This window comes from Triticum dicoccoides, chromosome 2B (genome assembly GCF_002162155.2).
Source record: "Triticum dicoccoides isolate Atlit2015 ecotype Zavitan chromosome 2B, WEW_v2.0, whole genome shotgun sequence".
Lineage (NCBI taxonomy): Eukaryota > Viridiplantae > Streptophyta > Magnoliopsida > Poales > Poaceae > Triticum > Triticum dicoccoides.
Genome location: NC_041383.1, coordinates 485410613 through 485423054, shown reverse-complemented (window position 1 = coordinate 485423054; position 12442 = coordinate 485410613).

The window sequence follows — 12442 nt, the reverse complement described above, 5'->3', positions numbered from 1 at the left end:
TTTAGCATAAATCTATCAGTTAGCAGTTTGAATTCATAGAAATTATGGAAATCATGCAAAACGATACTTTGAAACTGAATACGCAATTATATTTTCTACGGGCTACCATTCTAAAACCGAGACATACCTTAGAACAAATAACAATGAGTATCAAAACCAACTGTACTTTTACAAGCACTCATTTAGTAGACGACAAGCATGGATGGTAATACAACTGCATTTTACACAGAATACTATTATATCATTGTAATGCTTCTTATATAATACATACAAACTGATAAAACAAATTCAAAGGCTTCCCCTCGGTGTTAGCCGTTAGTATAAGATGCCGAGATGACAAAAAAAGTCAAAAAAAGGTTGAGATGACAAAACAAAATATTGTAGCTTGGAATATAGCTGAGAATATAAAAATCTTAGATAATCTGTAAATACCAATGCAACTTTTTCTTGGAAAAATGTACCTTGTGGAAAATCATCTTAACTATAATTGATTATTGTCTCCCCTTGGAACTACTGTACAAAACCTGAAGAAATCGTATACTATAGTGAAGCACTAAACACATGCATATACACGAGGCATGTTCGAAACATGAGGCCGCTCCTTGCTATATGTATACGTGAGGCATGTTTGAAACTGATTCTGTTGATGCGCATGGCTGCTTGTGTGGCATGCCCGCGATCATCACTCCCAGAATTATAATGTAATTCCGAAGGATTAATATGCACGCCCATGATCACTCCCCGAGCTTTTTTTGTAATTTGCATGTCATAGATTAAACACTTTGTTTGTTTTAGTCTTATCTCCTCTGTACGATAAGAGGGTCTATAATTTGTAGATTCAAGGCGCAACAACGTAGCTATGGATGATGAAGTGCCAGGAGCTGCTTCCATGCTCAAGAACACAGTGGATGCATGCTGATCCACGGAGAGAGCAATTTTGTGGCAATCCTGGTCTATTCTGTGATCTAGGGGGCAACATTGACAATGTAGTAGATGGGCAGGAGAAAGGATGTAGCCCGGAAGATATTTTGGCGGTAATCTGTTGTTACACAGGAGAAAAAAAGTGTTTTGCTGATTATCTGGAATAAATTAGAGATGTACGCTGATTATGCATGCTCAAGAATCCTTTAACACGTGCATGTGGTTCCTCTTTTGATTGTGCGTTCTCAGTTGCTAGATTTCAAGATTTGAACGGTGTTTGTCAAAGTCAGAATTGAACCACACGGGAATCCCTTTAATAATTTCCTTCAGTTTCCTTCCTTTCCTGGTTAATTTCCTTCCTTATTTCTCTGCAAGAGACACTCAATTCCTTCCCTTCTTTGGTTAATTTCCTTCCTTATTTATTTGCGAGAGTCAATCAATTCATTCTGTTCCTTATTCCTTGCACGCTTTAGTTCTCACACACTTCGCTCGTTAACTCCTGAGACGGCTCCTTGATACGGAGAAAACATAAACGTGTATTTAAATTGGGAGGATTTAATGGAAGAGAGCAAGGTGGGACAATTCTGCACAAGAGGAAGAGGGAAGATGAGATTGCGGTGTGCCGTTCGGGGCCGTCGCTGTCGCCGGAGGCAAGGCGAGAGCTATTGCGGGTAGCACCGCTTGCGTCCGGCACACCTGTACCTGAGCCTAGACTGTGGCAGCTGCTCCATGCCGCAGTTCCCCACTAAACAACATCGTGTGCGGGGGCGGTCTGCTGGTACGTCGAGATACAGGGGGAGCTCATGCAGACTCACTTGAAGTTTGGAGCTCGATGCAAGCTCACAGCCAGAGGTGAGTGCTACCCCCCTATGCTACTTCATCTTTTTTTTAGGAAAGGAGGATGACCCCCGGCCTCTGCATCTGGGCGATGCATATAGCCACTTTATTAATTATTTTCACAAGACCTTACAAAGTCATACAATAGTAAGACTAAAGCCACGGTCTAAGCAACAAACTGTCGCTACACCTATCCAATTGATGTAGGGGCGCAGATAGCCTGGGCCTAATACCAAACAGACATCGCCGCCAAGCCTAACATCTAAGACCTGACACCCCAACCTAGCCACTTGCCGGGTCTGGAGCACACACTGGTCCGGCGTGCTCTCAGAGGCCGCCGCCGCCAACTGTCACCGCTCCATCTTCAGAACTGTACTGATGCATCAACCTTGCTCGGTCCAGCTATCATCAACGCCATCACGGCGCCCAACGGCACCTCCCGCGCAAACAGCTGAACACGTCGCGATCGCCACTGATACACCTCAGCGCCATGCTGCCAAGTACCACCAGCTGACACAGCTTGACGCCCTTGGAGGATCTGTCGTGCGTAGCACCTGCTGACCAGGCATGACCAAGCGTAGCACCTTCGATCAGGCATGACTTGACATCACCATCAAAGCTCTATGCAAGACGAAGCCACTCCACCTCCTGCCTCTGACTTCCAGCGCTGCTCCATAAAATGATGCTCCCAAGAGAGAAACGACACCGCACTGCCGCCATCGTCCGGTCTGGAACACCAGATCCTAGGGTTTCCCCCGGAGCAATACGAGTGGGTCGACGGTAGTCACATGACGATGCCTTCATCAAGGTAACGACGTGGAACGCCGCCATCGCCCGCCGTCGGCTCGGTTTTCACCGGCAACTACGTCTTCCCGACTCGCAGCTAGTGCCAGATGACAAATCCCGAGATCCGAACACCCAGCCTCAGGCCGACCACCTATGACGGAAGAGATGACCACCACGGTCGGCTGCACCGGTCAGAATAGATCTGATCGGAGGTGCCGCCGACGAAACCACTAGGCCCTCCACGCCGCCGTCGCCGATCTGAAGGCAGCATGCACGCCACCGGAGCCAAGCCGGTCGCCGCCGACAGCAGCTGCCGCCGCCGCTCGAAGGGCCATCCGCAGCGCCCGCAGTCCTGGCCTCCGCCGCGCCAAGTCGTCGCCGTCCGAGGACGGGCCGGACTCTCGCCGCCTGCAGCCATCCGCCGCGCCGCAGATCCCAGATCGGTCGCGCCACCACATGCCTTAGGGTCCGCCCCATCCCGGAGACGTGCGAGAGAGGAGATCCCCCGCCACCGCCGTCAGTCCCCGGGCTTAGCCCGGCGGTGGCGGAGGAAGAGGAGGAGGGAGTTTGCGGCGGCGGCGGCTATGTTTCTGGCCGCCCGAGTCGCCCTAGGGGGAGGACGACGCGGGGGCTGGCCTCACCTCCCAGTCGTCATATGCTACTTCATCTACATGTAATTTTCCCTTTCCTATGAAGTGATGGAAACAGAGGAGGGGCAAACTCTATGCACATATGCACGTACTGTAGTTTGACGTGCAGCTTCACTTTTCCATTCTTAGTTTTCAATCACACGAGCACAAGACTACATTGAACTGGAAAACTAAATCATGGAGGAATAACCAGCAACTAATTCGTATTCATATATATATATCATTATTTTAGCATAAATCTATCACTTAGCAGTTTGAATTCATAGAAATTATGGAAATCATGCAAAACGATACTTTGAAACTGAATACACAATTATATTTTCTACGGGCTACCATTCTAAAACCGAGACATACCTTAGAACAAATAACAATGAGTATCAAAACCAACTGTACTTTTACAAGCACTCATTTAGTAGACGACAAACATGGATGGTAATACAACTGCATTTTACACATAATACTATTATATCATTGTAATGCTTCTTATATAATACGTACAAACTGATAAAACAAATTCAAAGGCTTCCCCTCGGTGTTAGCTGTTAGTATAAGATGCCGAGATGACAAAAAAAGTCAAAAAAAGGTTGAGATGACAAAACAAAATATTGTAGCTTGGAATATAGCTGAGAATATATAAATCTTAGATAATCAGTAAATAGCAATGCAACTTTTTCTTGGAAAAATGTACCTTGTGGAAAATCATCTTAACTATAATTGATTATTGTCTCCCCTTGGAACTACTGTACAAAACCTGAAGAAATCGTATACTATAGTGAAGCACTAAACACATGCATATACACGAGGCATGTTCGAAACATGAGGCCGCTCCTCGCTATATGTATACGTGAGGCATGTTTGAAACTGATTCTGTTGATGCGCATGGCTGCTTGTGTGGCATGCCCGCGATCATCACTCCCAGAATTATAATGTAATTCCGAAGGATTAATATGCACGCCCATGATCACTCCCCGTGCTTTTTTTGTAATTTGCATGTCATAGATTAAACACTTTGTTTGTTTTAGTCTTATCTCCTCTGTACGATAAGAGGGTCTATAATTTGTAGATTCAAGGCGCAACAACGTAGCTATGGATGATGAAGTGCCAGGAGCTGCTTCCATGCTCAAGAACACAGTGGATGCATGCTGATCCACGGAGAGAGCATTTTTGTGGCAATCCAGGTCTATTCTGTGATCTAGGGGGCAACATTGACAATGTAGTAGATAGGCAGGAGAAAGGATGTAGCCCGGAAGATATTTTGGCGGTAATCTGTTGTTACACAGGAGAAAAAAATGTTTTGCTGATTATCTAGAATAAATTAGAGATGTACGCTGATTATGCATGCTCAAGAATCCTTTAACACGTGCATGTGGTTCCTCTTTTGATTGTGGGTTCTCAGTTGCTAGATTTCAAGATTTGAACGGTGTTTGTCAAAGTCAGAATTGAACCACACGGGAATCCCTTTAATAATTTCCTTCAGTTCCCTTTCCTTCCTGGTTAATTTCCTTCCTTATTTCTCTGCGAGAGACACTCAATTCCTTCCCTTCTTTGGTTAATTTCCTTCCTTATTTCTTTGCGAGAGTCAATCAATTCATTCTGTTCCTTATTTCTTGCACGCTTTAGTTCTCACACCCTTCGCTCGTTAACTCCTGAGACGGCTCCTTGATACGGAGAAAACATAAAAGTGTATTTAAATTGGGAGGATTTAATGGAAGAGAGCAAGGTGGGACAATTCTGCACAAGAGGAAGAGGGAAGATGAGATTGCGGTGTGCCGTTCGGGGCCATCGCCGTCGCCGGAGGCAAGGCGAGAGCTATTGCGGGTAGCACCGCTTGCGTCCGGCGCACCTGTACCTGAGCCTAGACTGTGGCAACTGCTCCATGCCGCAGTTCCCCGCTAAACAACATCGTGTGCGGGGGCGGTCTGCTGGTACGTCGAGATACAGGGGAGCTCCTGCAGACTCACTTGAAGTTTGGAGCTCGATGCAAGCTCACAGCCAGAGGTGAGTGCTACCCCCCTATGCTACTTCATCTTTTTTTAGAAAAGGAGGATGACCCCCGGCCTCTGCATCTGGGCGATGCATATAGCCACTTTATTAATTATTCTAACAAGGCCTTACAAAGTCATACAATAGTAAGACTAAAGCCACGGTCTAAGCAACAAACTGTCGCTACACCTATCCAATTGATGTAGGTGCGCAGATAGCCTGGGCCTAATACCAAACAGACATCACAGACAAGCCTAACATCTAAGACCTGACACCCCAACCTAGCCACTTGCCGGGTCTTGGGCACACACTGGTCCGGCATGCTCTCAGAGGCCGCCGCCGTCAACTGTCACCGCTCCATCTTCAGAACTGTACTGATGCATCAACCTTGCTCGGTCCAGCTATCATCAACGCCATCACGGTGCCAAAAGACACCTCCCGCGCAAACAGCTGAACACGTCGCGATCGCCACTGATACACCTCAGCGCCATGCTGCGAAGTACCACCAGCCGACACAGCTTGAAGCCCTTGGAGGATCTGTCGTGCGTAGCACCTGCTGACCAGGCATGACCAAGCGTAGCACCTGTCGATCAGGCATGACTTGACATCACCATCAAAGCTCTGTGCAAGACGAAGCCACTCCACCTCCTGCCTCTGACTTCCAGCGCTGCTCCACAAAACGATGCTCCCAAGAGAGAAACGACACCGCACTGCCGCCATCGTCCGGTCTGGAACACCAGATCCTAGGGTTTCCCCCGGAGCAATACGAGTGGGTCGACGGTAGTCACATGACGATGCCTTCATCAAGGTAACGACGTGAAACGCCGCCATCGCCCGCCGTCGGCTCGGTTTTCACCAGCAACTACGTCTTTCCGACTCGCAGCTGGTGCCAGATGACGAATCCCGAGATCTGAACACCCAGCCTCAGGCCGACCACCTATGACGGAAGAGATGACCATCACGGTCGGCTGCACCAGTCAGAACAGATCTAATCGGAGGTGCCGCCGACGAAACCACCAGGCCCTCCACGCCGCCATCGCCGATCTGAAGGCAGCATGCACGCCACCGGAGCCAAGCCGTACGCCACTGACAGCAGCTGCCGCTGCCGCCCGAAGGGCCATCCGCCGCGCCCGCAGTCCTGGCCTCCGCCGCGCCAAGTCGTCGCCGTCCGAGGACGGGCCGGACTCCCGCCGCGTCGCAGATCCCAGATCGGTCGCGCCACCACATGCCTTGGGGTCCGCCCCATCCCGGAGACGTGCGAGAGAGGAGATCCCCCGCCACCGCCGTCGTCCCCCGGGCTTAGCCCGGCGGCGTCTTTCGGCGGCGGCGGAGGAAGAGGAGTAGGGAGTTTGCGGCGGCGGCGGCTATGTTTCTGGCCGCCCGAGTCGCCCTAGGGGGAGGACGACGCGGGGGCTGGGCTCACCTCCCAGTCTTCATATGCTACTTCATGTACATGTAATTTTCCCTTTCCTATGAAGTGATGGAAACAGAGGAGGGGCAGACTGTATGCACACATGCACGTACTGTAGTTTGACGTGCAGCTTCACTTTTCCATTTTTAGTTTTCAATCACACGAGCACAAGACTACATTGAACTGGAAAACTAAATCACGGAGGAATAACCAGCAACTAATTCGTATTCATATATATATATCATTATTTTAGCATAAATCTATCAGTTAGCAGTTTGAATTCATAGAAATTATGGAAATCATGCAAAACGATACTTTAAAACTGAATACACAATTATATTTTCTACGGGCTACCATTCTAAAACCGAGACATACCTTAGAACAAATAAAAATGAGTATCAAAACCAACTGTACTTTTACAAGCACTCATTTAGTAGACGACAAGCATGGATGGTAATACAACTGCATTTTACACAGAATACTATTATATCATTGTAATGCTTCTTATATAATACATACAAACTGTTAAAACTAATTCAAAGGCTTCCCCTCGGTGTTAGCCGTTAGTATAAGATGCTGAGATGACAAAAAAAGGTCAAAAAAAGGTTGAGATGACAAAACAAAATATTGTAGCTTGGAATATAGCGGAGAATATATAAATCTTAGATAATCAGTAAATAACAATGCAACTTTTTCTTGGAAAAATGTACCTTGTGGAAAATCATCTTAACTATAATTGATTGTTGTCTCCCCTTGGAACTACTGTACAAAACCTGAAGAAATCGTATACTATAGCGAAGCACTAAACACATGCATATACAAGAGGCATGTTCGAAACATAAGGCCGCTCCTTGCTATATGTATACGTGAGGCATGTTTGAAACTGATTCTATTGATGCGCATGGCTGCTTGTGTGGCATGCCCGTGATCATCACTCCCAGAATTATAATGTAATTCCGAAGGATTAATATGCACGCCCATGATCACTCCCCGAGCTTTTTTTGTAATTTGCATGTCATAGATTAAACACTTTGTTTGTTTTAGTCTTATCTCCTCTGTATGATAAGAGGGTCTATAATTTGTAGATTCAAGGCGCAACAACGTAGCTATGGATGATGAAGTGCCAGGAGCTGCTTCCATGCTCAAGAACACAGTGGATGCATGCTGATCCACGGAGAGAGCAATTTTGTAGCAATCCTGGTCTATTCTGTGATCTAGGGGGCAACATTGACAATGTAGTAGATGGGCAGGAGAAAGGATGTAGCCCGTAAGATATTTGGGCGGTAATCTGTTGTTACACAGAAGAAAAAAAAATGTTTTGCTGATTATCTGGAATAAATTAGAGATGTACGCTGATTATGCATGCTCAAGAATCCTTTAACACGTGCATGTGGTTCCTCTTTTGATTGTGCGTTCTCAGTTGCTAGATTTCAAGATTTGAACGGTGTTTGTCAAAGTCAGAATTGAACCACACGGGAATCCCTTTAATAATTTCCTTCAATTTCCTTCCCTTCCTGGTTAATTTCCTTCCTTATTTCTCTGCGAGAGACACTCAATTCCTTCCCTTCTTTGGTTAATTTCCTTCCTTATTTCTTTGCGAGAGTCAATCAATTCATTCCGTTCCTTATTCCTTGCACGCTTTAGTTCTCACACCCTTCGCTCGTTAACTCCTGAGACGGCTCGTTGATACGGAGAAAACATAAAAGTGTATTTAAATTGGGAGGATTTAATGGAAGAGAGCGAGGTGGGACAATTCTGCACAAGAGGAAGACGAAAGATAGCTCTGTGGGTCGTTTTCCATATATGGCCAGGCTGGCCAGGCTGGAAGTTGTTTTCATATTTGTGATGCAGGCCAGCCGAGGCCCAGTTTAGCGAATCGGCCACGTACGGGAGAACAAAAATCGGACGCAGAGAAATAGTTAGGGCGAAAATTTAGTACCACCTCGAATATGTTTTAAATTTAAACTGAAAGCGTAAATGACATGAGAAGAAAGCGTATTGTGACGGTGATCCCAGAGACTCAATCCGTGCTTTATTATTAGGGAAAGACTAGCAAACATGCCCGTGCGTTGCAACGGTAGAATAAAACGCATGCTTCTAGCATAATAAGCACGACTCAAAACCCCTTCATAGATCCATGTTTCTATTTTTAGTGCCTCATCCATGTTATTGCTTATTCTCATTCGCGCCTTCATCAACCATGATCGTGGTGTCCATCTGATCGCATTGCGTTCTTATGTGGCCAATTCCAAGCTGACGATCTCGGCCACTGCCTAAACCCTAAACCCACTCACACTTTTTCCCCCGAATAAAACCCACTTACACTTGCGACTGAACCACACCATCACAAGTGAATTTCTAATTGTTTTAAGACTAATCTCAGCGGGTTGGATGTGACGTCCGCCTTCTACAACCTACACCTAGTCCACACACTATTTCCTTTAAATTGTATATTAGTTTTTCAAAATGCAACAATATTCTTTTTAGAATATATTAACACTTCTAAAATCACATGAACTTCTTAAAAGAGAATGGGTATTTTTTAATTATGATTTTTTTTAAGCCTGTGAACACTTTTTAGAATTACATGAACTTTTTCTTTTAGAAAAGGATGAATAATTTTCAAATTATATGATATTAGTTTAACACGTGAAAACTTTTCTTAAAACTTCACAAAAAATTAAAATGCATGAACGATTTCTAAAAATTACACAACATTTTTCAAAAGGCAAAAACATTTTAAATAACACATAACGTATGAAAATATTAATTCTAATCGTATACTCCTTTCCATCCTAGCAAGAATCTTTGGCTTACTTTCTTTCCTTCCCGACATAAGAGTTTTATTTTGTTTCTTAATTCCTTTCCTTCCTTAGGCAGGCCTTATATTATTCCTCTTAATTTCATTCCTTTCTTAGGCACACGCCAGATTATTATTTCTGTTAATTGCTTTCCTTTCAGATTTTTTATTTTCCTTAATTGAGGCAGGCCTGATATTATTCCTCTTAATTTCATTCCTTTCTTAGGCACACGCCAGATTATTATTTATCTTAATTGCTTCCCTTTCAGATTTTTTATTTTCCTTAATTGAGGCAGGCCTGATATTATTCCTCTTAATTTCATTCCTTTCTTAGGCACACGCCAGATTATTATTTATCTTAATTGCTTCCCTTTCAGATTTTTTATTTTCTTTAATTGCTCCTTTCCTTCCTAGGCACATCTTTTCCTTCCTTAGGCAGACACGAGAATTTTTATTTCCCTTATTGGCTCCTTTCCTTCCTTTGGGCCGCCTGACTTTTCCTTCTTCTCATATTTGAGCGCAATCGGGACCTATGCTTTGATTCTTGAGGAGGCTTACTAATTTCAATTCATAGATGAATATAAATTGGTGGGGTTAGTTGCAAGAAAGCGAGGTGGGACTAATTAATAGATGGGTGAATCCTATCTTATACACACAATCATTAAGTGGCTTGGCTGACCATAAGCTTTGAAATTTGATGTTGGTCGGGAGTTCGATCCTTTATGGCAGCGTATTTTTTTGTCTCTCGGGTCGCATGTATTTCCTGAGCTGCCACGGCAGCCGGCCCATATAACAGCGGGTTGAGGCCCAGGTGTGCTCGGGAATCATTACGTACGGAACCGGACGGAAATTATAGGAGCGAGGTGAACGGACGAAAATTTAGTACCATCTCGAATATGTTTTAAATTCAAATTGAAAATGTAAAATCACCGCAAGAAGCGTGTTGTGACGGTGAACCCACGAAGTCAATCTGTGCTTTATTATTAGGGAGAGATTAGAGAGAGATTAGGGAAAGATACCCGCATTTTCCTTCCGATTTTAAGAAATTTTTGTGAAGATTACTAATACCCCCCTCCTATCAATACTAACACGCATTTGGCCCTCCTAATTAATTTTTCCCGACTCCGCTGCTGGCTCCGTCTCTGATAGACTCATCTTTTCCTGAAAAGCGCTATGTTTTACTTCAAACACATCTTTTCTCATTAAATACACGTCATATAAGCAAATTTGTCTTAAAATACACTATATTATCTAAGTTACTCCCATTATGACTAGCCTAATGCAGTGATGCGCGTGAAATTATCACTCACACGGACGACAGCAGATTTATCTAGTGCAAAGTCAGAGATGGGCCGTTAACTTTGGAGAGATATTTGGTCATGTTCCTTTACAGCGTGGATGTTGTCAAGTGCTTCTCACACACGCAGGGCATGCACTCGTGCTCACACACACGCCCACGTCACACGTGTGCATGCATAGGAACACAGCACTACATGCGGCTCTAGCAGTTGCGATTCGCATGATTGACTTTCTGCACCGATAACTATTAAACAACTTTGATCTTCTTCAACGCGAATCCACTTTACTCACTTGATAAAGAAGCTACTCCATTTTAGTAGCATTATTATATTAGTCGAGTTAGGCGCTACCCGCAAAAAATAAAAATATATCACCTGCAAATTCGATATGAACCGCATCTGAGATCATGATCAACTGAAATGCATCTGGCTACATGCAGGCCTTAATTAACTTATTATTTAATGTCCATGGAAAAAGAATGTAGAATTTTGCTTGTAAACATGACATTAGTATATTTTTTGAAAAAAATTACTGGGTAGTTTTCATGGAGCTCGGGGGCCAAATTGATGCTCTCCGTAGAATAAACACATATTGAGGCCGTCTTTTTACTGTCCTTAGAACGTCTATGCGGCAAATCCGGTCCCTCAAACACCTGCGGAGACACTGATCGTGCACTCCTCTGATAATGTAATCCACATTCGGACACCTCAATTATCACATTCGCACCAATTCTCCTTACCACTGGTTTGCCACGACCACAGCATAAACGCAAGTTCAAGTTTGAACTTGGTTGGTTGCTCCGGGATGGCTTCCATGACATGATCAAGAAGGTATGGGAGAAACCGGTGGCCGGGCATACCCCAATACACAAATGGAATAACAAAATGCATGCATTACATAAATTCCTTGGTGGTTGGGCTAGGCATACAGTGGGTATCCTCAAAAAGGAGAAGCTTCGTCTTTCATCTATCATTGATGAATTAGAAGCTTTGGCAGAGGTTAGGCCATTATCTGAGCATGAAATCGAGTTCAAGAGTCAATCGAATGCACAGATAGCTAGCATGCTGCGTGAAGAGGAACTCAAATGGTACCAACACTCTAACTCTCAATTTATCCTGAAAGGTGATTCGAATACTAGATATTTCCATGGTGTCGCCAATGGCAGACACCGGAAGAAACTTATTCATTCACTTCAACAGGATGAGGGCACAATTGAGGGACATGAGCAACTTAAATCTTATATCACGAATTATTATAAAAATTTGTTCGGAGCCCCAGAGGAAGGAAACTTCTCGATGGATGAGTCTCGAACAGATGACATCCCTCAGGTCTCTCATGAGGAAAACAACCTTCTAACTGCACCATACTCCGAGGAGGAAGTTAGAAAGGCAGTTTTCCTAATGGAGCACAACAAAGCCCCGGGTCCGGATGGTTTTCTCGCAGAGTTCTATCAGAACTTCTGGGAAGTCATCAAACCAGATCTCCTCCTCTTGTTTAGCTATCTACATGCTGGCCAACTAAATTTGTTTCGGTTAAACTTCAGTGAGATTATTTTATTACCTAAGGTTAATGAGGCTGAAAGGGTACAATAATATAGACCTATTTGCCTCCTTAATGTTAGTTTTAAAATATTCACGAAGGTTAAAACTATTAGGCTGAATTCGGTTGCTGAACATGTGGTTCATCCTTCACAGACAACTTTTATGCAAGGTAGACACATCCTAGACGGAGTTGTTATCCTTCATGAAACCGTCC